Source organism: Podarcis pityusensis (assembly GCF_964106645.2).
Source record: "Podarcis pityusensis genome assembly, chromosome: 13".
In the NCBI taxonomy this organism is placed as follows: domain Eukaryota; kingdom Metazoa; phylum Chordata; class Lepidosauria; order Squamata; family Lacertidae; genus Podarcis; species Podarcis pityusensis.
The window spans coordinates 3,001,303-3,027,090 of NC_138038.1; the positions used below are offsets into that span (position 1 = coordinate 3,001,303).

Sequence of the window (25,788 nt, forward strand, 5' to 3'; positions counted from 1 at the left end):
ATACACTTCCTGAAACAATATGTGAACCAAAACCTAGGTATCCTTCAAAACGGAAATCCTTTGAAGTCCCCCAACCCAAATGAATGTGTACAAAGTATGTATATTAGGGAAACAAGTGCATAAAAATGACAGCCAGTGAGTGTAGTGGTTAGGGTGTGAGACTAAATCCCCACTCATGAAGCTCGCTGAGTAACCTTGGGCCAAACACTGCCTCTCATCCTAACCTACCTCACAGGGTTGCTGTGCTAATTAATGAGGAGGGAGAGAACTATGTATACCACTTCTGGAAAAAGAGCAACCAGTCTCAGCAGTGGAGGCACATCACATAATCTGAATCTGTCAGGCAGCGATGTTCTGCTTTGCTTTTTGATTGATGTGGTTACTTTTGGATGTTCTTGAGCAGGCACAGTGAGTGGCTGTGGCAGTAGTAGCAGTGCAGGTAGCCACAACAGTCCTAAGACTTTGGGGGCTGATAAGGGCAGCCCACACAGATCTGCAGCCAGCAGGAATTCACATGCCATTGCCTATTTTGTTCTCTTGGGCGGGAGGTTCTGTTACCTGGACAGAAAGTAACAGTGGTGCGTTATCTGCAAGCAACTCTGAGGGCCTTGCTCTGTCTTCTCTCTAGTATTTTCACCAGGTATGCTACTTGGGAGTTTTTAGAGCTGGTATGGGGTGAAGCACAACATTCTGGACAGATCTGGACAGATCACGGTTCCTTTGCAGGTAGAAGGATAGGCCTGGGTTCTGGGGGCACTGAGGGTTAAAGGTCCTCCTAGTTACGGGTTGTCATTTGCTTCAAGTGACCAAATCAGAGGGAATAAGTAGATGAATTCACTCTTACATATAGGGTGCTTACCACTAAACTGAGGAATGCTAAGCCGTGCAAGATTCATGGCAAGGAGGAACTAGGATAATTGTTATGATGTATTATTTGGGAGGGTGCAGACACAGTTGTGGAGTGGGCACCTTTGGTAAAGTATTTAGATGCTATTCACAGAGCTTACTGTTCACATTAGCTAGCCAAGGGGGCAGCATCCCATTTGCAGATCTTTGCTGAGGTCTGTAGGGATTGCCTTGACTGAATGATCATCAAGAAGTATCTGGAGGAGAGTCCTTTATTAAGCACTCTGTGCGGTTTCCTCTTGAACAGTTTGAATTCACTGGAGTTTTCTGCAGTATAGTGTCTGCACTGGGCTACTTCTTGGGAGCTTTGCCTCTCGTTCTTTCTGAATTGGGGTTGCTGCTATGGCTGCAAAGAGGATGCAATGGCAGCTGGCATTCTGGGGCATATCAGATGTGCATGCACCCTGGTGACTCGACTAGCACTAAGGGCTACTCTAAGGGCCAAACGGAACTGTCCTTTTCCTGTAACTGGTAGACCATTGGTGAAGGAGCAGCCAAGTTATAATCCAATGGGTGATGTTATTTGGCACTAGGTAAGGGGGAGTTTGAATAGTTGCCTCACCTGACCTGACTGCATGGTCCAGGAGGCAGCAAGAGGCTGGCACTCCCTCCTCAACAGCTCAGTACCAAGTCCAAGGTAGTTTGGGGACTCTCCTTCATCACCCTTTCTGGGTTGTACAATTGCTAGTACCATTGTGTTGGATTTGAACAGTGGATTTGAGGGAAATTCAGAAATTGCTGAATTCCAAAAAAGTGGTGCCTGGTGAATTACCTGAGAAATGAAAAATATCTCCGTGGCACACTTTCTCAGAAATCTCAAGAACGATAGGCCTCAATAAACACAGCACAGCACACCATTGCGCACCCGCATGGCCCCACAGTATGCTAACATCTTCATGGCAGATTTAGAACAACGTTTCCTAAACTCCTACCCACTCAAACCTCTCTTGTACCTGTGACACATTGATGATATTTTTATTATCTGGAACATGGTCAACAGACCCTGGACACCTTCCACCAGGCATTCAATGACTTTCACCCCACCATCAACCTAACAATGAACCAATCTATGCAAGAAATACTATAAAAATACAGGATGGGTGTATAGACACCACCTTATACCATGAACCAACTGACTGACAAACATATCTACACGCTTCTAGCTACCATCCCAAACATACGAAACAATCCATTGTACATAGCCAGGCCCTACATTACAGTTCCAACTCTACAGACAGAGACTCTCACCTAAGAGCTCTACGGCAAACCTTTTTAGAACTAAAATATCTGCCTGATGAAGTTAAACAACAGATCAACAGAGCCAGACTGATACCCAGAGAGAACTTGCTGCAAGACAGACCCAAAAAAGAAAGTAACAGAATACCGCTATTAATCACATACAGCTCCCAAGTTAAAACAGTTCAATGCATCATCAGAGATCTACAACCTCTCCTAGGCAATGAGAGTTCTGTTTCTCAAGCTCTGGGAGGGAAGACCTTCCATTGCTTACAGACAGACACCCAAGTTTAAACAACTCCTCACCCACAATAATACAACAACCAGACTTAACATGGACACTGGTACCAGAGCCTGCAATAAACCCAGATGCCAACTTTGCTGCCACATACACCCGGACAACACCGTTACTGGCCCCAACAACATCAAACATACCATCTCAGGGCTATTTAATTGCTCATCTTCTAACATTGTGTATGCCATCAAATGCCAACAGTGCCCTTCAGCCCTCTATATTGGACAAACAGGCCAAACACTACGCCAAAGGATAAACGGACATAAATCTGATATCAGGAATCACAAGACAGAGAAACCAGTAGGAGAACACTTCAATCTCCCAGGACATTCTATACAAGATCCCAAAGTAGCTGTCTTATTACAAAAGAATTTCAGAAATAGACTGGAAAGAAAAGTTGCTGAATTGCAACTTATTACCAAACTTAAAACCATGGAGAGACCTGGTCTGAATAGAGACATTGGATTCTTATCTCATTATACATGATAAAGCTATTTTTAGCCATCTCACCCCTTGCTTTTTCCTGTAAGACCGACTGCAGTCGTTAACAGTTGTCAACAGGTTTACCACACCTATCAGCCAATCACCCATTCCCACCACCCTTCTGAGTCTGGTGACTTCTGTTTCAGTGTATCTGAAGAAGTGTGCATGCACACGAAAGCTCATACCAATAACAAACTCAGTTGGACTCTAAGGTGCTACTGGAAGGATTTTGTTTGTTTGTTTGTTAAGACATTTTCTGATAGCTAACTTCTGGTTTCGAAATGGCAGCCCCAGCAGGTGGTGAATGTTTACATATTTTACAAATAAATACTACAGTCTTCGCTTTTAACTTTCCAGATGAGAAGAAATGAAAAGTTGAGCAAATAGGAACAGATAATTTTGCAGGTATTAACAATACATGATAATTCAATACATGTAATTCTGAAAGTACATATCTGTACAGTGGTACCTCCGGTTACAAACCGTCCTCCTTATGCATGCTTCAGGTAACGAGCTCCACTAACCCAGAAGTAGATGCCTCTAGTTGCGACCACTGCCCCGGGATGCGAGCGGAAGTCACACGCCGGCGGCACGGCGACAGAGGGAGACCCATTAGCAAAAGTGTGCCTCATGTTAAGAACAGTTTGGGGTTAAGAACAGACCTCCAGAACGAATTAAGTTCATAACCGGAGGTACCACTGTACTCAGAAATAGATAAATAAAAGAATGTGGTACAAAACTTGATTTCAAGTAGTGAACAAAGCCTAAATAAAATATTCAGACAATATCATTATGCCAACAGTGTTAGAATGACTATAGATTCAGTAGCAAGGCAGGCTCTCTTATGAGCAGTTCCATGAGAGGGCTTACCCTTTTGTTAAAAACACTTGTAAACATAGCACTCTGGAACAAGCATTACTTCAACTAGGATATATGAGAATCAAAAAGCTAAGTGGCTAGACCTTCTTCATGCAGGCTGTTATTATCTGCTGTCAAGGTATACACTGGCTTTGATCATCCTAGAGCTGTTTTACGGTTGAACCAGTAATTCACATTTCACTCCTTCAAAATTCAATCCACCCACCCTTGTCTGGTAAACAAGAAAGTCAATATAAAAACCACTGCATTCTAATGAACAAAGTGAATTGACTGTGCTTATTTTTAATTATATCATACAAAGGTAAGTTTACCTCAGTCTTGCCAACACACCCACAAAAATTACATGGATGCTATGAGATGGCTCTACCCTTCTTGCCCATTGCATTTCAGTGCTGGGCACTGAGGATGGTGCTTCCTTCCTCTCATGGCCCATTTGGTTACTATTTTGTGCACAGAAGAGGGATGGAGCATCACCTACTGCAACCAGGCAAGTGCTTAAATATGACGTTTATTTATCTGTTTGCTCAAAAACTGTTGATAATTTACACAAGATAATACCACCAAGGCAACCATCTGTAAACAAACACTAAACATTCATAAAAATGGCAAAAGTAGTTTCTTTCCCAAATAGGTTTTATCTTAAACAATAGCAAACACAGTAAATAAAGAGTTCACTTGTAATATATCAGCAGTTCAGTAACCAAATGGGTTATTACAAGGTGGCTTAAATCAGACTGACTACCTGGAGTACATCAACACACCATCTAAGATTAGAAGAGAATGATAAAAAAAGAACTGTTGCAGCCCTGGAATCCATTTGGATCCAACACTGCCTGAGAAACAGATGTTCAGATCTTCAGCAAGAGGCTTTGCTTCATATCCTGCCACTATCAGAAGGGCAACATGAGACAAGGTCTTTGCAGTCGCAGTGCCCAAACCAATGGTGGACAGACTGCAGCCTATGGGCCTAATGTGGCCCACCAGTTCTCCTCATTTGGCCTGATCACCAATCTAATCCTTAAATGTATGTGAAAAATATCACAGGAATGCAAGCAAAACATTATAGGAATATATCACCTGCTTATGGCCCCTAGCACCACAGCAGACTTGCCTACGTGTTATACATATACCTCATTATGCCTTTGCGCCATATTCAGTAAATGACACTACCCACAGCTTACATGCACCCTTCCTGCCTCTGTCTCTCTCACCTCCTATTTTATTATTCTCTCACCCCACCCATGATCTAAATTTAGACTGTATGGGCACAAACCTATATTTTTGCTTACATGGGTGTTATGCCCCTAAAGGTATTGTATGAAAATTACAATCCGTAACACCCAGTTTCTGACTTTCTGTCACATATGAGTGTGATCAAACAGAAGCAGAATTCATTGTCAACTGGTGCAATCACCAGGGGCAGATTTAGCACCACTCCAAACAGCTTGTGCCCACACACTTTTTGCATATAAAAGTTAATGCTTATAGAAAGGAGAATAAAGGACTGAATTTGAAGACAATGAGTGTCCCAGCCCTCAGTAAAATAAAACCTGGAGTGGTTATATGTTCAAACCAAGCACTCAATTGCATGCAAAAGTCTTGTGCGCTGTTGACTTGCTGCACTTTTAAATGTTCAAAAACTTTAAAAAATGATAATGAAGTAAAACATACACACACACCGAACCACAGGCTTGAGGAATATATGAATCAGGGCTACACTGCAACATTTTGTTATCGGGCTTGTTTATACAAACTCCTCTACAGGAAGAGGCGTGTCATTGTTCATGTAGCCAAAACAGCACCACCCTTGCACATGAAGGAGTTATCAGCTACTTTGAAGGAATCCCAAGGTTTCCAGAAGTACAGAAAATATTTAAGGAAAAGCCCTAAAGAGGATGAACCCAGAGTGGATAAAAATTAATGCTTTTTTTTTTAAAAAAAAAAAAGTTTGTTATTTAAATAGGATTATTTATTTTTTAAAATCAGAATTTTAAAATAAAATGCTTTTGGAGGAAAAACCTTTCTAAAGATAGTTTTCTATTTAAGTTACATTATAGTCCAAAGGCTATTCATCAGGAAATAAGGATTTGTTTTACGTTTTTCACGTGTGCTAAAACTCAAAGTTGTGTTTTTTTAAAGTCTAACCACACCCGTTAACAAACATGGATACATATGCTATAATGTTATTGCTTTAATTAAATTGTTTAAATTGTTATTAAGGAAATTATTATTTTTCTCCTTCCAATAAAGTACAGCAGAAAAGTTGCCCAAATATAAACAGTTAACTTATTAAACCTCACAATAATTTCATAATGATCTATGTATTTTTAATAGTATTACCAAATCAGTAATTTTTGATATACAGTAACTGTAAAAACTACTCTGAAAATTTATTATTCCAAAAATGAAACCTTCATCTGGTTGTAAATACATATTAAGATTATACCAGCAAGAATGAGTCTTTCTGTTAAAAAACGTGATTTAAATCGTGATTTAAACTGATTTGATTTAAATCAAATCCACCCTGGCTGAACCCCACAAACAGACCAAGAATGGCTATGGCCAGTGGTCATAGATCAGAGAGAGAAAAGCCAGAAGCCAGATGGGAAGGTGAACAGAATGGAGTATCATGGAGAATGACATTTTTAACTAACTGGAACAGTAAACAGAAGAACTCCACATAGCAACATTCTTTTGCAGGTTCTACTTATTGTTGTTGTTGTCAAATGTATGCTAGTCTAGTCAATACAGCTGTGTCTACACATGTGGCAGAATGAAGTGACTGAATGGATAACACCATCCAGTCTGTAGGGAGCAGGTGGCGCTGTGGTCTAAACCACTGAGCGTCTTTGGCTTGCTGATCAGGAGGTCAGCGGTTCAAATCTGCGCGACGGGTATGAGCTCTCGTTGTTCTGTCCCAGCTTCTGCCAACCTAACAGTTCAAAAGCACACCAGTGCAAGCAGATAAATAGGTATGGCAGCTGTGAGAATGTAAACAGTGTTTCTGTGTGCTCTGGCTTCCGTCATGGTGTCCCGTTGTACCAGAAGCAATTTAGTCATGACCCAGAAAGCTGTCTATGGACAAACACCTTCTCCCTTGGCCTGAAGCGAGATGAGCGCCACACCCTATAGTTGCCTTTGACTGGACATAACCGTACATGGAGGGGCGCGGGTGGCACTGTGGGTTAAACCACAGAGCCTAGGACTTGCCGATCAGAAGGTCGGCGGTTCGAATCCCCGCAACGTGGTGAGCTCCCGTTGCTCGGTCCCTGCTCCTGCCAACCTAGTAGTTCAAAAGCATGTCAAAGTGCAAGTAGATAAATAGGTACCGCTCTGGCGGGAAGGTAAACAGCATTTCCGTGCGCTGCTCTGGTTTGCCAGAAGCAGCTTAGTCATGCTGGCCAAATGATCCGGAAGCTGTATGCCGGCTCCCTCGGCCAATAAATCGAGATGAGCGCCGCAACCCCAGAGTCAGTCACGACAGGACCTAATGGTCAGGGGTCCCTTTACCTTTACCCGTACATTGGTCCTTTACCTTTTTTACCTTACCATGCAGTCTGCAGGGTAAGAGGGGACCGCCCTTACTCAAAATACTCCATAGAAGAAACCTAACCAAACCTAGTGAGTCGGTTGGCCTTGGATCTTTATCTCTGATGTTCTAGGTTTGCTTACTTGTAGTGGTTTTCTAACATGATAATTATTCAAAATGGCTTTCCCCACCTGCAGGATACATCTCAAAACTACTACCAACACAGAGCATGGCAGAGATACAAGCATTCCTCCCCTTCCAAGACTGGGTGAGTACACCCCACATTAACTCACTCAGGCAGTACAGTGGTACCTCGGGTTACATACGCTTCAGGTTACAGACTCCGCTAACCCAGAAATAGTGCTTCAGGTTAAGAACTTTGCTTCAGGATGAGAACAGAAATCGTGCTCCAGCGGCGCAACAGCAGCAGGAGGCCCCATTAGCTAAAGTGGTGCTTCAGGTTAAGAACAGTTTCAGGTTAAGAATGGACCTCCAGAACGAATTAAGTACTTAACCCAAGGTACCACTGTACTACTGCCAGAGGTCTGAACTGGCAGGTAGCTGTTGAGGGTCAGCAACTCAAGAGGTACACAAGCACAAACCACAAGCAGTGGCCACTGAGGGCACAGTAACCACCACTACCAACAGAAGAGTTGCTGGGAGTTGTTGTTGTTGCCACCCCACTCCTTCTGTGACATAATGTGATGTCACCTGTGCAGGCAGCAGCACTCCTCACCACCACCACATAAAGGCAGAGGAGTGGTGGTTAGAAGGAGCCCTGCCCTGGGTGGCAGGCTGAACTGACTGCTTCTCTGGTGGGTGATCAAGCGGCAAAGAGCAGCCACCAGAGAAGTGGGCTGTTCTCCTTGCAGTGTCTATTGCTGCTGCTGCTCAGGAGACAAGACTACTAAGGGAACTCATAGCCATTTTCTCTCTCTCCTAGTGCAACAGGGAGGCCTAATCCCAAGCACCTCACTGCCCAGAGAGAGAGCAGACGTAACACCACCATTCCATCTTCATCCATTCCAAACCAGGACGAAAGCATATGAATCCCCACACTCCGTAAGACTCAAGGGGTGAGTGAATGTTGTGGTCCCCAAAGTCCACTCTTCAAACAGAAGTTCACAGGTAAGTACCCATTTCCAGGTTTTTTTTTTGCCAGTGTGGACTGGAGGACACACAGTTGATAGAATGCAGCAAAGCAGTAGAGGACAGGGTGGGATCCCTCTGTATCAAAACCCAAATACAAATGACCCTCTCTTAGCACCTTCCTACCAAAAAAACCCAAACAGTGTCAGCTCAGGAGAAAAACAACCACCCTGCTTTATAGTGCTTCACACAAAAGTATGCAGAAACAAGGCCCGGCAGATATGTCAACAAGTGGAGGAACTAAGTCCCTGGTCGGGGAGCAGGGTTATAAATATATTATTGCCTACCCAGATGTTTGGAAAGTTTGTAGATTTAATTCTGTTATGTTTTAAATTATGGAGGTAAGAAAACATTTTAGTGATGATTTTATCATTTTTAAACTGATTAGTGTTTTTTCCCTACAATAAAGAGGTATATTAATTTTATTAATTAATTGAGTTTTAATTTGTTTTAGTCAGTCTGTTCTATAGTGGTTTTAACCTGTGTATATTAAATCATGGAGATAATGTTTTCTTTAGCAATCCTTGTACAGTCATACCTCGGGTTACAGACGCTTCAGGTTGCGCGTTTTTGGGTTGCACACTGCGCCAAACCAGGAAGTACTGGAATGGGTTACTTCTGGGTTTTGGCGCTCACGCAGAAGCGCCAAATCATGCTTTGCGCATGTGCAGAAGCGCCAAATCGCAACCTGTGCATGTGCAGACACGGCGCTGCAGGTTGCGAACGTGCCTCCTGCACGGATGACATTCACAACCCGAGTGTCCACTGTATTGCTTTATCTTTTAGTTGTGAACTGCTTTGAGGGTGTTGTTTTTTCTACAATCAAGTGGTACATGAATTTCATAAAATAAAAAATAAAATAAAATTGTCATTAAAAAATAGCAGCAGCAGCAGCAGCAGCTTCCTTCCAGCCACCTCCACATACACACAAACATGCTGCTTGGCCGCAGCAGAGAAGTGGTCAACTGAATCCCTGACAGCGAATAAGACAGAGTACAAATAAGTATGTAATGTAATAATAATAAATTGCTCTAAAAAAGGTGCTCTTTTCCAGGCATCTCCGACCACACACATCCCGCTTGGACAGGTCGGGAGGACATGTGGTCAGGGGGAAAAGTATAAAGTAATGAAATAAAAACAACTACAATAAAATTTAAAAGCAGCTGCTTGGACGTGGAGGGTAAGCGGTCAGCTGAGTCCTTGTCAGGGGAAAAGGCGGAGAATAAATAAACCGACATTCCTTTTAAAGCAGCGCCGCTGCTGCTGCCTTCCAGCCCCGTCACGGAGCCCGCGGGGAAGCCGCCGCCGCCGCCGCCTCCTCAGCTGACATGGCGGGGCGCGGCAGCCCGGTTCGCGGCCGCGGCTCTCTCGGAGGAGGCGCGAGGAGGGCGGCGGCGGCGGCGTCACCGCCCCTGAAGGTGGCCGGCGGCGGGGCGGCCCAACAAGGAAACGATCCCCTCGGCGGCGGCGGCGGCGGCGCCCCCTTTCCCCCGACACGTCCCGCTCGGCTGCCCCCCCGCCCCGCTTCTCCTGAGGGAAACTCCTCGCCCCTCACACGCGCGGGGGCCGCGGCGGCTTCTCCTCCGGGCAGCGCTCCCTCACGCCCGCCTTCCCCTCGCGGCGGCGCCTACCTGCCGGCTCCGCTCTCGGCCCCGACCGAACCTTGTCGGCAGGTGCCGCCGCCGCCGCCGCCGCCGCGGGCGGGTGTGGGGGCCTCGCTGCCGCCGCCCGGGGGCCGCCCGCCAACACCAGGAAGCGCTCCTACCTGCCCGAGGAGGCGGAGGAGGCCGCTAGACCGCCCCTCTCCCAGCACCGCCCACCGCCGCTGGGGCGCCCGCCCCCGAGCGGAGCCGAGGGAGCTGCGCTTCGTCGGGGAAGCCTCCGGAGCCGCTCGGCTCTCATCGGAAGCTCTCGGCTCCTTCCGGGGGCTGAGATGGCAGCGAACGACGTCCACGGACCGGGAGCTGTTTTGCGCCTGCGCAGTGGAGCTGCCGGGTTTCCCCCATCCCCCCCCCCGCAGGACTAGGGCCCGCCCAGGCCAGCAGCCTGTTCTGCCAGTGGCCAACTAGATGCCTGTCAGAAACCTGCAAGCAGAACCTGAGCACAAGAGCGACGCTCTCTTCCTGTGAGCCCTCTCCTCCTCCATGAATTTGTCTAGTCCCCTTTTAAAGGCCTCCTGCGGGAGGGAGTTCCATAGTTTATTTATGCACTGCGAAAAGCCCTTTTATAATACAGTGGTACCTCTGGATGCGAACAGGATCCGTTCTGGAGCCCCATTCGCATCCTGAGCAGAACGCAACCCGTGTGTGCAGGTCGCGATTCTTCTGCGCATGCGCATGCCATCATTTTGAGCACATGCGTAAGCAGTGAAACCCAGAAGTAACCCGTTCCGTTACTTCCAGGTCGCCGCAGGACGCAACCTGAAAAGATTTAACCCAAAGCTACTTTAACCCAAGATATGACTGTAATAATAATAATAATAATAATAATAATAAATTTTATTTATACCCCACCCTCCCCAGCCAAGACCAGGCTCAGGGCGGCTAACACCAGATATAAAACAATTGATTAAGATACAACTTAAAAACAAGATTAAAATACAACATTAAAATGCAGCCTCATTTCAATAGAAACTCAAATCAGAATCTTTTTGGGGATGAAAACGTCAAATCTTCACCAAGGCCAGCTGTCCAGACTGGTCCTACGTGGGCCAGAAAAAACCAGGGAAGTCCCCAAATAGGAGTTCCATCACAGAAGGAAAAAGGGGGAGGGGATCAATTAATTCCAAGCCAAAGGCCAGACGGAACAACTCCCAAATCTTATCACATTCTGCTTCATCGGATGCCCACGAGGTCTAATGTTATTGAAAGATTATTGAAGGGGGGGGGCCTTTGTCTATCTACTTTCTCAGGGCCATGCATAATTATATAAATTTCAATCATGTTTCCTCTTCCTTGCCTGTTCTCCAAACCAAAAAACCTCCCAAACACTGCAACTTTTTTTCATCAGGGAGTCACTCTATCTCCTTTTCTGAACTTTTTCCAAATCCATAATATCCTTTTTGAGGTGAGGTAAAGTGTACCTCCATGCATTAACCTAAGCTTTGGAAGCTCCTATAAGGGCATGTGTGGCTTGACATCTGGTTCATCCCTGGCTATTCACCCACCTTCCATGTTACAGTATAATGCCTGTTTACTCTGAGAGCCAGTGTGGTAGAATGATCAGAGTATAGGATTAGCACCTGGGAGAGTAGGGTTCGAATCCCTGCTCAGCCATGAAGCCTTGGGCCAGTCACAGTCTCTCCATCAGGAGGTTGTGGACTCTGCTTCCTTGGAGGTGTTTGAGCAGAGGTGGGTGTCATGGAGGCTTTAGCTGAGATTCCTGCATTGCAGGGAGTTGGACTAGATGGCCCTCAAAGTTCCTTCCAACTCTACAGTTCGATGATTCTGTTATTCCAATGCACTATTTGCTCAGGAACAAGCTCCACTGATTATAATAGGGCTTTCTTGAGAATTTAAGAACAGCCCTGCTAGATCAGCCCACAGGCCCTGCTGTCACAGCAGCAGACTAAATGCCTTTGGGAAGACCACAAACAAGACTCGAGTTTACTTATTGGTAAACTAGCATGGGATAAGGCTGTAGATATCACAGAAGGCAACTCAGCTAAAAGTCGGTTGCATCACGGTTGACAGAACAGCTGTCAAGCTTCACATGTCACAGGAAAGAGAGGTGCCACCTTAGATCCAAAAAAGCTTTAAGTCCTGATATGCCTCATCTGGACAGGCATAACCTGGCCACTACAACCCATGCATTGGCAACCTTGCAGCTGGACTACTGCGGTGTGCTTTCCATGTGGGGCTGCCCCTGGGTCCAGACCCTCCAAGTGTCCCTATTTTCCAGGGGCGTCCCTGGTTTAGAGAAGCCGTTCTGGTTTCTGATTTGATCCTGGAACGTTCCACTTTTCCTTAGGATGCCCCTATTTTCACTGGAGAAATGTTGGAGGGTGTGGAGTTATCCGACCCTCCGAGCTGTCTGAAGGCAAACCTGTCTAGGGAAGTTTTTTTAATGTTAAATGTTTTACTATGTTTTTATATATGTTGGAAGCCACCCAGAGCTGCTGGGGCGACCCAGTAAGTTGTGTGGAGTATAAATAGTAAAATTATCGTTTCTCCCTATTTTCATCGGAGAAATATTGGAGGATATGTGTGGTGCAGAATGCCAACAGCATGTTAACACCTTTGCTACAATATCTTCACAGGGTTAGATTCAAGGCCCTTGTGTTCATATATAAAGAGCTGAACAACCTGAGTCCAGACACCTTAGGGATGGCCTGAGCTTTAATCTATCAGTTTGATCACACTGAGATCACCTACAAGAATATTGCTAGCTGTCCTTCATGTTACAGGCCTGACTGGCTTCCACCAAAAGTCAGACATTTAGTGCTCTCCATGGAACACCCTTCCAGCAGAATGTCAGCAAGCACCCTCACTTTTTATTTTCAGGCATCTCTTAAAAGACCCTTTTTATGTACATAGGCACATGTAACTGTTAAAAATGGAGCAGCCACTCATTTTAAGGATCATTTTTTACTGTTTTTATGGTCTTTTATATTTTATTGTATACAGTGTTGTATGCCACTGGGTTATATTGTATGAACTGGCAATATATAAAAATAACAGAAGTGTGCAAGGCAACTTCCAAGAGATTAAATCAATGCAAGAAAAATATGCAAAGCAATTAAGAACAACTGAAATCAGTGGAGCAGCATCTAGATTATAAGCAGCATTATGATATTCCATGAAGACCTTGAGCAGCAAAGCAACTTGTACCTAAGGTGTATTAAAAGAAGTGGTTTCCAGGTAAACATGTTTGGGGAGGGTGTTCCAAAGTCAGGGCATGATGACAGAAAAGACTTTTCCCTGGTAGCCACCCAACCAACCTGGGATACCCAAAGTAAGGCCTCAGCTGACCATCTTAGTACCTTCGGCAGGCTTGTGTGACCTACATGTAATAAGCCTGACATAAGGTAATAATGTTTTCCCCTAATATTGTTTAGCTCATAGAACAAAGTCCTCTTGGCTTCTATATGCCAGACCCTCTACTACAAAGTAAATGAACGTAGCACACAGGAGATGAAGTGCCTTTGGCAAGTGTTCAAGGGGGAGAGAAGGAGCAGCACTCAAGCAGCGATGTTTTGTGTGAGAAAAGGGATGTTACAAGAATGCTTTTATCTGCAAAATGTTGGAAAGCTATATATGCATGGGTGAAAACAGTGGACCCCGCCAGTTGTGCAATCTGTGCACTGCACTCAAAGCAAGCAATTTGTCATCATGCTTTTTAAAAGGGGAAGGGGGGGGTGAACAGAGCCATTTTAATTTGAAGGTCACAATTAATGTAAAGAATAAAATCTGTGCTCCGTTCATTTAAGTGGCTCTTCCTGGAATAGCCTAGCCTTATGGTGTGTTCTCATTTAGTGTACAGCGGTTATGCCCTAGTGGCATCTCTCCAGTTATAAAATATCTACAGAGGAAGATAAATAAATAATTAGATCAGGAGTCGGGATCAGAAAAGCAGCAACTGAATTAGACTAATTGATTTTCAGATTGACGTGTTTCCAAAATGTGTACCAAGGCACAAGAATGTATTTCTATATTTGAGTCTTAGAATAAGATTTGCCATGTATATTGCTACCCTGTTCCATCTCACGCTGCTAAGATTGACAGGTGCCACAACAGCTTAATGGGTAAAATTAGAAGTGTCTTTTGGAAGCTGCCACACCTTTCTGACCTAGAAGCCCTGCTCCCCAATTTCATATGTGCAAGAACTGCAGGTGGTTATGCAATGGTGCAGGAAAGCTACTTTGTGCATGCTCAGACTATTTCCTACCTATCTTGCATTTCAGAAAACCAATAGTGAATCCTTGGTACAGGAAATGTCTCTGAAGCTGAAGAATGCCAACTGCTGTGGGGAAGCATGGAACAGGACAACTCTCACACAGAAGGTAACAGGGGAGGAAGGGAGAGTGAGCATGTGGAACAAGATTCCTCACTATAACCCAGCAGTGGTGATCTTCTAGTTGTTGCCACCATCCTGGACCATTGACCATGTTGGCTGGAGATGATGGGAGTTGGGGTTCAGTTCAAAAATATCTGGAGGGTCACAGGTTCTCCACTCCTGCTATAACCAGAGGGCCCTAAACATTTTGAGGCCTGTGGTCCCCTCTTATCTTCCCAACCCTATACTGCATAGAACACCAATGTCTCACAACAAATGTAACTGAAGAACCTGAAGAAAGAGACAATGCATGTGCTTTTCAAAACGAGGGGAAATTATTTTAAAGCATCTGCAGCCCCCAGTATTTAAAGAGCCCCCACCCCATTACATCATTAGAACCAGAACATAAACCTGTGAAACTAGAAAAGAGCAAAAAATATCAATGTTTGGTCCTGACACTAGGTACTACACCCTCACTAAAGGAGACTGTATGGATGATTCACTAAATGATTGTAGGTTGACGTGTGTACCTGAGCTTATGGCCTCAAATTCTCTTTATCTTATATGCTGCTTTATTACGATGACTAGACTACTGATCCTAAACTGAATAGTTAGTTGCCCAACCACCCCTCCAGAACCCACTGCTCTCAGCTGATTCTCAACTGCCTCGTATTCAAACTCCCTTTCAAATCTTCATCCAATCATCACTCACCACCAGAATTCCACAATCTCTCTTTCCCCCTCCCTCCCGCCTTAACATTCCCATAATAATTCTGATACAATTACCTTAATACAGTGGTACCTCTGGATGCGAACAGGATCCGTTCCAGAGCCCCGTTCGCATCCTGAAGTGAACACAACCAGCGTCTGTGCGTGCGCGGGTCGCGATTCGCCACTTCTGCGCATGCGTGTGACATCATTTTGAGTGTGTGCACAAGCAGCGAAACCCGGAAGTAACGCATTCCATTACTTCCGGGTTGCCGCGGAGTGCAACCCAAAAACGCTCACCCTGAAGCAACTTCAACCCAAGGTATGTCTGTAACCCTATTACACTCAATATTTTATACATGCTGCTCCCTATAACCATACTCTTAGAAGCACTTGAGCTTCCCATTCTTGGCTCCTAGCAAATGGGGGTGAGCAAACTGCAGGTTCTCCATCCCTTTTCTAAAAACCAGATGTCTTCCCCCAAATGATCCTTGGAATTGAAGTGTTAGGGGTTCTGGGGATTGTAGGTCTGTGAGAGGGAAGCCACAATGGCACGAATCATTTTGGGGGAAGTCATGTGTTGGAAGGGACCCTGAGGGTCATCTAGTCCAACCCCCTGCAATGAAGGAATGTCACCTAGATGATTCATGGCCGACGGCCATCCAAGCGCTGCTCAAAAACCTCCAAGGAAGGAGAGTCACTGCTTCAGGCCCTAAGGGCTTGCTCCATCCTCCATGTGACAGCCCTTTAGACTTTAGTTATTGAAAGGGCTGCATGGTGTGGATCTCACATCAGTGTTATGAGAGTGTCAGCAACACATTTCTCTCTCCCCTTTTTCCACACCATGCAGAATTGCAATGGTAACCAGAAGGCTGGAGTTTGGCGCCCAGCCAGGGCTGGCTGTGGGCAGGATCCTTGCATTGCTGGGAGTTTGATTAGATGACCCTTGGGATCCCTTCCATGGTATGATTATATCAAGCAGCTAAAGGAACAGAAAGATGCTTCTGAAATATTTGGGAATCATAGAAACACTCTTCCCCACCAGTGGCTTCCAGCAAGAGCTTGCATCTTCCTTAGGAGATAGGCAGGCCAAAAAAGGGGGGGAAGGCTCAGAGTTCAGGTAGGTGGAAATGCCAACTGAGTGCCCTATACTATAGGAATGCTTCCTTCCCGTGTCCCCCACCCTCATGCACCAGACTGGTGCTAGCATGGCTGAGAGCCAGCTGCTTGCTGCTTGCTCTGTTTTCTTTGCAAGGAGGGATCCTTTCCCCAGCATATACTTTGTTCTGGCCAAATCCCTGGAGAGACGTGACAACCCTCAGGTACTGGGGCAGAGGGAAGGAAGGGGTCCTTGTGAAACACGTTTGGGGAGTCTGTGGCTTCCAGCAAGTGCTTTTCAGAAGCATTGCTCCCTCCAAGAGGAGAGGCTGAGCATAGCCATCATGGCTAGTTGCCTTTAATAGGCCTCTCCTCCATACAATTGTTTTGCCCTCTTTGAAAGCCATCCCATCCAAGATGCTCTTGTGGTGCATCTGATTCTCCTGTGCTTCCTTGCTTCTTCAAGGAGATGACTATTGTGAGATCCTTTGGTTAACATCTCTCTGGGCTGGAAAGGATTAAAGAATCAGAGGACTGGTGAGCTTTCCTTGAAGCACAACTAATCAAGGCAGGCAAATCTGTTAGCATCTTGATAAAGATGCTCAAATGACAAAAGATGCTATCATACCCCGCAAGCCTCAGAAAAAGCTCCCAAGCTGATGGAGAAGAGAGCAGTTAAGTGGTCAGTGGGGCTCCAGGTTGTCGTTTCTGGATCCCACCACAGCCCTTCCAAGTTGACAAAGAAATCAATGTCACAACAGTTTTTTTCCTCCTGCCCATGATCCCTCATGGGGCCTTCTCTGACATATGCTGTGTCTGAACCAGCAGATCCCACCAAACCAAGTAATCAAGGACCCAGTCAGAAAAGGAGTGTTTGCAGTCATACCAGAAAGAAGCAAAATAACTAAACAGGTACTAGAAGTCACCCCAGAACTGGCCCTACTGAACACCTTCCAAGATAACAATGCCCACTCACACTAGAAAGAGCTCATAACCCACCGACAGCATACGATTCAATATGGCTAACTTAACCCGACAACCCCCCTCACCCACGAACAAACAAATCCCACTGCAGCGGCCAAAGACAATCAACCACACCCTAGGCCACCCCAACCTCTCTCACCACCAAGGAAACATAACAAGTGAGTAGAAAGAGAACTTCCCCAAGTGACTCTGAAAGAAACCCCCCAAGCATACACTAAATAAAATAACTTAAGCTTTGCCACCCCAGGCCTTCTCTCCTGTCCTACCCCCACCCCCACGGGCACACATGGTATGTCTAAAAGCTGTCATGGACATGGGTTTCCGGTTCCAGTCTGCCCGATGGCGGAGGAGAGAGGCACAGGCAGACAGAGACGGCACCTTGACACACAGTGATGCTTTGACCAAACCCTGGATCACACCCCTTGGCAAGCTTAATAAGCCTAGAGGGTCAAGCATCAGGGGTCAAGGAGATCATTTGGTGCTTGTGTCTATGTCAGCTTTTATTTTAATATTTTACCAATTATTTTTATTGATTTTCCAATTTTGACCTAATTATAAAAATACCCATTAATTCCAAATTAATTCAGTTTTGTTCAAGCAGTTTCCCATATGCCATTCTTGATGCATCCATTATGTTCTAATATTACTGCATTTCATATTCTTATTTTACAAAAGAATCACCTGATTGCCCAGGAAAGCAGAGAGACAGAGAAAACACAGGCTTTTTAGTCCTTTTTACTATTATTCCAGATGCCCAAGGCAAGGCAACCAAGTACTTTTCAGTATCTCCCCCCCCCCTCCGAACTTCCCTATTCATCAGTTTCTTCCCCTCTCCAACGGTTGCTGTTAAGGGCCACCTGCCTTCAAGTCCTCTGCTCTGCTATTCTCAGTAAACACCTGGTTTGGAGGGAGGGAATGGGTTCTGGGAGTCTCTCCAGTGACAGCGTGTCAGTCAGCTGCTGCTCGGGCTCTGCCTGCTCAATGCTACCTGGATCCTCATCTCCCATTATTTCCCAACTTCTTCCCTCTTGTTCTTCCTCTAGGGCAGGCATCCCCAACCTGCGGTCCTCCAAATGTTTTGGCCTACAACTCTCCTGATCCCTAGCTAACAGGACCAGTGGTCAGGGATGATGGGAATTGTAGTCTAGAACATCTGGAGGGCCGAAGGTTGGGGATGCCTTCTCTAGGGTGTGCCCTGTGTCGAGCCAGTCCTGTTGATCTATACTATCTGCCCCTTCCTCTTCTCTGGAAGGCTCCAGGGGAGGCGGTCTCTACCACTCCTCTTCATCTGCCCAGTCTCTGACACTGTGGGAGGGAGTGGTCCGAGTTGTTGTGAAAGAAGTGGTGATCCATCCACTCCTGGAAAAGCCCAGCCTGGACCCACTGGTTTATGACAACTGCCACTTGGTTGAAAATACCCTCCTTTTAGGGAAGTTGACCAAGAGGGTTGTGGCAGAACAATTTGAAGGACTCATGGGTGACACAGATTATCTTGACCCATTTCAATCTGGGTTCAGGCCTGATTATGGGACTAAATTGGCCTTGGCATCCTCACTCCAATTAATGAGGGGTGCAATTGGGAGGTTTTCCTTTGAGAGCCCTACTGAAATGAAAAGGAGCCATGAAAGAGCGCAAACATATTTCAGATCATAGTTCTGCATTAAAATGTATGACACTGGAATCCAAAAAATATCTGTCTTCAGTGGTTATTTCTACCGAGATTTTGTTTTTGTAATTGTACAGACACGACTGGTTGTCAATAGGTTTCTTTTCGCTATTAATATGCATTGCAAAGCATGTTGCTACAGCTTTTCTGAAATTCAAGGATACAGGATGCTTTCATGAATATTTATGGTCACACTTCTGCTTCCTATGGTATAATTTAAGAGCCCCAGTAATGATTCAGTCTAACAATTTCATGAAGAAAGCTGCTTCCCTTCCCATAGAGGAAGGGAATGCCATGATCTTTGTTTTTTTGATGTTGAGTTTCAGACCATATTTTGTGCTCTCCTCTTTCACCCTCATTAAAAGGTTCTTTAATTCCTCCTCACTTTCTGCCATCAAGGTTGTGTCATCTGCATATCTGAGGTTGTTGATATTTCTTCCGGCGATCCAGCCCAGCCTTTCGCATGATGAATTCTGCATATAAGTTAAATAAGCAGGGGGACAATATACAGCCTTGTAGTACTCCTTTCCCAATTTTGAACCAATCAGTTGTTCCATGTCCAGTTCTAACTGTAGCTTCTTGTCCCACATAGAGATTTCTCAGGAGACAGATGAGGTGATCAGGCACTCCCATTTCTTTAAGAACTTGCCATAGTTTGCTGTGGTCGACACAGTCAAAGGCTTTTGCATAGTCAATGAAGCAGAAGTAGATGTCTTTCTGGAACTCTCTAGCTTTCTTCATAATCCAGCGCATGTTTGCAATTTGGTCTCTGGTTCCTCTGCCTCTTCTAAATCCAGCTTGCACTTCTGGGAGTTCTCGGTCCACATACTGCTTAAGCCTGCCTTGTAGAATTTTAAGCATAAAATTGTCCAGAGTGGCAGCAGCAAAGGAGCATCCCTTTGTCTTTCCATAGCCTCTACATGGCCGCTTCTGCCAGCCTCCTCCCTTGCGCAGCTGGTAGGGGCTGCTGGAGAGTGGGTGAGGAAGAGAGGCTGCAGCCGCTGGCTCTGAGGGGCTGGCAAAGGACAGGGCTCTGTATCACCTGAGCAATACCAGTAAGTGCTGTCTCCTGATCTTGAAGTAATTGTGGCTTTAAATCCTTGTATATCTAGCTGTATAATGAGAACGTGGCACCAGCTTCGGTATATAGATCTAACTTGGCACCAGCCAATGGTCTAGCCAGCTGGCCTGATAAGAAAGGAAGTTGACTGGAAAAGAACAGGGTGGCCAGCAAGGGAACTGTACTTGGCTCAGCCTGAAGGACAGATGACATCATGAACTCTCTCTCAGCCTTCCTCTGTGCCAACCACAGAGAAAAAGCCCACACGTGCACCCACTCCCAGACCACATCAGAGGATGGAATGGAATTATATCATGAGAACACCTGCTGATCTAGGCATTGGCTACAGCCTTAAAAGAGTATAAAATGACTGTGTTTGGTGCGGACCAATGGGATCTCATATTGGAACCATAACAAAGAAGGTGCCAGTACTCTGGACCTGATTAGGAAACCATCTCATAGGATTGCTGGCTTGCTGCTTCAGAGATTCCCAGCAGCAGTGGGATGTGTCAATCCTTATCAGGGAGCTGAGTCAGCGAGCTGCTCATTAGAAGCCGAAGGGGCAAACTACTGAGTTTCGTTCCGCAAATTCTAACTACTTTGCTTATCTTAACAGTTATTCTGCTGATTACATGTTACTTAGTGTTAAGTCTTCACTTATTGTAGGTCTTTGCTTATTGTAGAGCTTTATATTTCATACTAGTTATTAGATCCTATTTTGTAGTATTATTCTGCCTTATTGCTAACATTTGTCCATCGATAAACTACTTTCTTCTTCACCTAACAGTCTGCTAAGTCCCCCATCCGCTGGGATCCAAAAGAACCTCTTTCCTGCTCCGTACTCTAACCATTAGATAGGATATCACTGCAGCAGAGCCGCCCTGGGCAGGAAGGAAGGGGGAGCAGGGCAGAGTGGAGTGCAAGGAATATTGACTTTTTAAAAAAATGCTTTGTGTGTTCATGTCTAATCTAGCCCCTTTCTAAAATTTACTTATTACTTTGTGATTTTATTTCTGTAAATGTACCAAAGGGAGGAAAAAAGTGATTAAAGAGTTTTCTCAGGAGTGTGGAGGATGTGTGTGTTTGCTGTGTCCCATTGCTGAAGTGGTGATGGCATTCACCCTTCTCCTGATAGGAAATGCTTGGGGGGGGTGTCAAAAATGGGGGGGGGTCAAGGAGGGTCAGTTGGGGAGAGTGAGAAATGTCTCTATTTTCACCTGAGGAATGTTGGAGGGTATGGAAACACGGCACAAAAGGAAGTGTGGGTGATCAAGGTGTTTCCCCTGCCAGGTAAGTAAGGAAAAGAAATACGTGACTTTAGAACTTATTTGATACCTACCAAAGGAGTGGAGGGAAGTCCAAGGCTTGGTTGAGCCTAAAATAATTGTGTAATATATATGATTTGTGGAATGGGTATGATATATGTAACTTATATAATCTATACGGAATATGTTTATATGTATGTATAATGAAAAACCAATAAAAATTTATCTGCAAAAAAAAAAAAAAAGGGAAGTGTGGGTGAGCCCTTGGTTTTCACTAAGCGCACCATTTAAAGAAAAGTGCAAGTGTAGGCCTTATTCCTGGTTGAAAATTCACTGTTTAGTTCAATTTAAAGCTACTGTAGTTAAAAGCTACCACAAATTTCAAAACTAGAGTGCGCATTCAGGCAGATATTATAGGGAACCAGACCCTTGCTTTCCCAGAGGGCTGCAACTGCCCACATCCGTACCTTAACCCTTCACCCCACTCTTCTCTCTGACAAAATTTACCATTCCCAGGGGACTCAATTTACCTAAATTGCCCTGTAAAATTTCTACTGACTGGAATCTGGTAGATCCCAGCAAGCTGGGTCATATTGAAGCAGGACAAATCTGCTATTCTCACTTGTACCATTAACTACTCGTGAGTAAGGTTGAAGAAAGGGTACAAAAGTTTATTTACTGCAATAAAGCGTTTCAGCAGAATTGCTCCACAAAGGCTGAACCCCTTCCAAACGCTTTCTTTATAGGTTTCTCACACAAAGCATTACAATTTCCTCCAATCACGTTCACAGAAACCCTTCCGATACCTCATTCAAAGAAGCAAAACAAGCTGTTGCTGGCTGGAGTTCGCTAAGATACATTTCATTTTAGTGTGCCTGCGCCTCTAGCATAAGGAAACTTGCATACAGATCGGTTGTATTGCTGACATAGCTTTAATTCTGATACAGCCAACATCCACTGTCCCTGCACGGCCTTCGCATAGATACATTTTGTTGCAAGAGCTATTGAGCTTTGTACTGAGTGCTGTGAAGCTGAGTGTATAGCTGCTTGTGTTCTTGCGATGATAAGAGTTTTAGCTTCTCTCTGCCCCATGAGGGGCGGCTGCTTACAAAGGAAAAGGCACTCTCCGCAGTTTCTTAAAGGGATAGGCTACTATAAGTTCCTTTTTAACAGTCACACTCAGGACCACATTATCACATTTTGGGGTCCCCCCACAATATACCATTCAGGTTTTTTAAATGAGCCCCCCCCCAACTGGTAGCAGTTGGGGGAAGCTAGACAAGGAAAATTGAACCAATTTGAAAGAGAAACCACAATGCTATCTAATTCAACTTCCGAACCAACGAAGTTCAACACATTGAACTACAAAAGATAAAGCATCTCCAAAATGTTGAGATTAGTAAAAAGGAAGCTGAAATTTAAAGTAACGAGGGTCAAATTTCTCCAAAGATACAAATAATAAGAAGCTTACTAGATCTGGAACAGGGTCATAAAGTCCAAGAGGATTCCAGTGTGGTTTAACACGCAGAATTGAGATAGCTCTTAAAGGCAAGAAGACTTCCTTTAGAAAATGGAAGCCTTGTCCAAATGAAGAGAATGACAAACTGTGGCAAAAAAAAGGAAGCAGACAATAAAGGATGCAAACCCCGCCCCCAATCTATGAGGAGCGTGTGTACTAAAACTTTTATGTGCAACAAAAAAAAATAATTTAAAGATATTAGTAGCAGCAGGAAACCATCTTGGGAAGCAGTTGAACCTTAGCATGACAAAACGGTCAAGGGTGTTATGAAGGGTGGAAAAGGGGACTGCAGAGATGCTGTATGAATTCTTAGCCTCTGACTCTATGCCTGAACTTATTTTCTCAGGAAGAGAGTCTAAAGAACAGAGGCATTTAACAGACCCTCCAAGTGCCCCTATTTTCCAGGGACAGTCCTGGTTTTACAGAAGCCATCCTGGTTTCTGATTTGATTCCAGAATGTCCTGAGAAAAGTTGGAGGGTCTAGAGCTATGTGACCCCCAAGCCAAGGAGAGAAGTGGAGACCTCTCCCCCCTTCCAAGTTTTTTTTTCTTTTTTCTGTCTGTTGTTGTGGCTGGTTGGGAGTGCTTTGTAGTTCTCTTTTTCAAGATTTCTAGAGGGTTGGACATGGGTTAGAACTGTTTTTGAAAGTTGGAATCACTTTGTGATATAGAATACTCAATATAATCAGAATATCCCTGTTGAAATACTGGCTTTTTGACCAAAGGTATGGGATTTATATGGCCAGCAATTAATGGGCAATTGGTGCTGTTCTAATATCATACTACAGTAATGCTAGCTAATGATAATTTGAAATGTAGTAAAGCAATGCATTGTGATAAAGGTAAAGGGACCCCTGACCATTAGGTCCAGTCATGACCAACTCTGGGGTTATGGCGCTCATTTCGCTTTATTGGCCAAGGGAGCCGGCGTACAGCTTCCAGGTCATGTGGCCAGCATGACTAAGCTGCTTCTGGCGAACCAGAGCAGCGCACGGAAACGCCATTTACCTTCCCGCCAGAGCGGTACCTATTTATCTACTTGACTTTGACATGCTTTCGAACTACTAGGTTGGCAGGAACAGGGACTGAGCAACGGGAGCTCACCCCGTCACGGGGATTCGAACCGCCGACCTTCTGATCGGCAAGTCCTAGGCTCTGTGGTTTAAACCACAGCACCACCCGCGTCCCTTTTATGCATTATGATAGGGATTCAAAAATAAAATGGATAATATTTGGGGGGGGGTGTCTTCAAAAGCCAGATGAATGTGTTTCCTGGGTCAAATTCAGTTGCCAAAGGGCCATTGCAGATTTAGATTCGTTGTCTGCAGGATTCAGGGTTGCCTACTGACAAGTCATTGCTATTTGTAAAGTCTGAGTAAAAGCCACTACCAGCAGTTGTGTTTCGCGCACAGTACACTGCAGAGCCTGCATAAGCATTCGCTGTGACCTCAGTTCTCCATTTCACATCTTGCTGTAGTTCAGACCACATAAGGTCTTCACGCCAATCAAGCCACAGAGGATGCAGAATTGGCATTTATTCCTTTCTCAACTTTCTCTCTCCTAACATGCCCTTCTGGCTCACACTCTTCCTAAAGACTTGAGGAATGAGGTTATCACCCCTCTTTTATTGTCCTTTCTGGGTCACCCAGCCACTGCCACACTGCCCTTTCTCTTGGCAGATCAAGATGAGCAGGAGACAGCAAAGGTTGCAAGGTTTTTAGCTGGGGCAATTAGAATAAGATCCATTATTTGACTATTGATTCAAAACCCTAAAATGTATTTTATATAATTGACTTCTTATTTCTATTCTTTGCATATTGTATTGTTGTTTTATTGCTATGGCTGATGGCTGACGCAAATAAAGATTCATTCTCTCCTAACAGGAAGCTGCCTTGTACAGAGGGACTCCATTGGTCCTTCTAGCTCCGTACTGCCTACTCAGACTGGTAGTGGCTCTCTAGAGTTTCAGACAGGGGCATAGCTGTCAATGTTTCCCATTTTTTAAGGGAAATTCCCTTATTCCGAATAGGATTCCTCTCAAGAAAAGGGAAAGGTTGACAGCTATGGACAGGGGTCTTCCCAGTCCTGTAAAAACAGGCGGCACAGCTCTGTGTGTAGACTCTGCACCAGGCAGCAAGGCATTTGAAGACAAACAGTCACTGCAGAAGTTCAAGCAAGTTATATGCTGCAGCTGCCCCTATTTCCTGGTACCTATCTCTAGTAAATAACTGTCCTTCTTTTTACCTTTGGGTGTGCCTTATTAAAATTTAGCTAACAAAGTTTGCAAGAGTTATCTTCAGCGTTCAGCTTCCTGCCTGGGTTCTCTAAAAGATGATTGTGCAAGCATATACATGTCTACTCAGAGCAGAGGTAAGTCCCATTAAGTTCTGTAGATTTCCTCCCATTTAAGTGTGTACGTATAGTGTTGTGGCCGCAGTCTGAATGGCAGCTGAGTGTGTTGTGGCATAGAAATGCATGTGTGTGGACTCTTGAAGCAGCATGGCACAGCCTGCCAATTCACACGTTGTGGCTGGTGAAGTATTTGCATACTGTCTATTGTTTACTGCATACTGCATACCTATTGTGTTTTTCTACTCTATCTTTAGCAACAGTTGCCATTGTATTTTGCTTTTAAAACAGTAAATAACAGATATGAAAAAATGGATTATTAATAGGTAAAAATTTAATGTTACAATATTTTATGATTAAAAACTAGGATATACAAAGAGGGGAGGGATTTGCTGAACTAACAAACTGAACTGGAATACAAAAAAGGGAGGCGTGAGGAGGTCTGGGAAATAAGCAAATGAAAGATAAGTAATGGAAAGAATGAATTGTTTTTAACCATTTTTATTTTGTATTTTTCTTTTTTCTTTTGTAATATTTTGAAAATCTTAATAAATATCTTATAAAAAAAATAATAAAACAGTAAATAACAGGCTATTGCAGTATAAATAAATTAAGCATGCAATAGGCAAAGTAGAGCCTTCTGCAACATGTCATTGTGGGAAGAGGGCA

General features: G+C 44.6%; 1 protein-coding gene and 1 long non-coding RNA gene across 7 annotated transcripts in view; one reads left to right on the forward strand and one right to left on the reverse strand.

Annotated features, from left to right (window-relative positions):
- The window catches only part of PTPN3 (protein tyrosine phosphatase non-receptor type 3), a 111,455-nt gene that overhangs the window by 72,852 nt on the left and 12,815 nt on the right, over positions 1 to 25,788 (reverse strand). Inside the window, exon 1 of one of the 6 annotated variants that reach the window (XM_080976599.1) lies at positions 15,002 to 15,020. The exons of 3 other annotated variants lie outside the window; for them this stretch is intronic. The gene's annotated coding sequence lies outside the window, so the exon portion shown is untranslated. Of the gene's footprint in view, positions 1 to 10,108; positions 10,366 to 15,001; positions 15,021 to 25,788 lie in introns of those variants that run through there. 2 more of the 6 variants (XM_080976598.1, XM_080976597.1) reach the window with 2 other exon arrangements.
- Positions 6,286 to 25,556, forward strand: LOC308460634. Its single transcript, XR_013978665.1, has 4 exons — positions 6,286 to 8,143; positions 8,272 to 8,456; positions 14,380 to 14,478; positions 25,042 to 25,556. It is a non-coding gene; the product is annotated as an uncharacterized lncRNA (long non-coding RNA).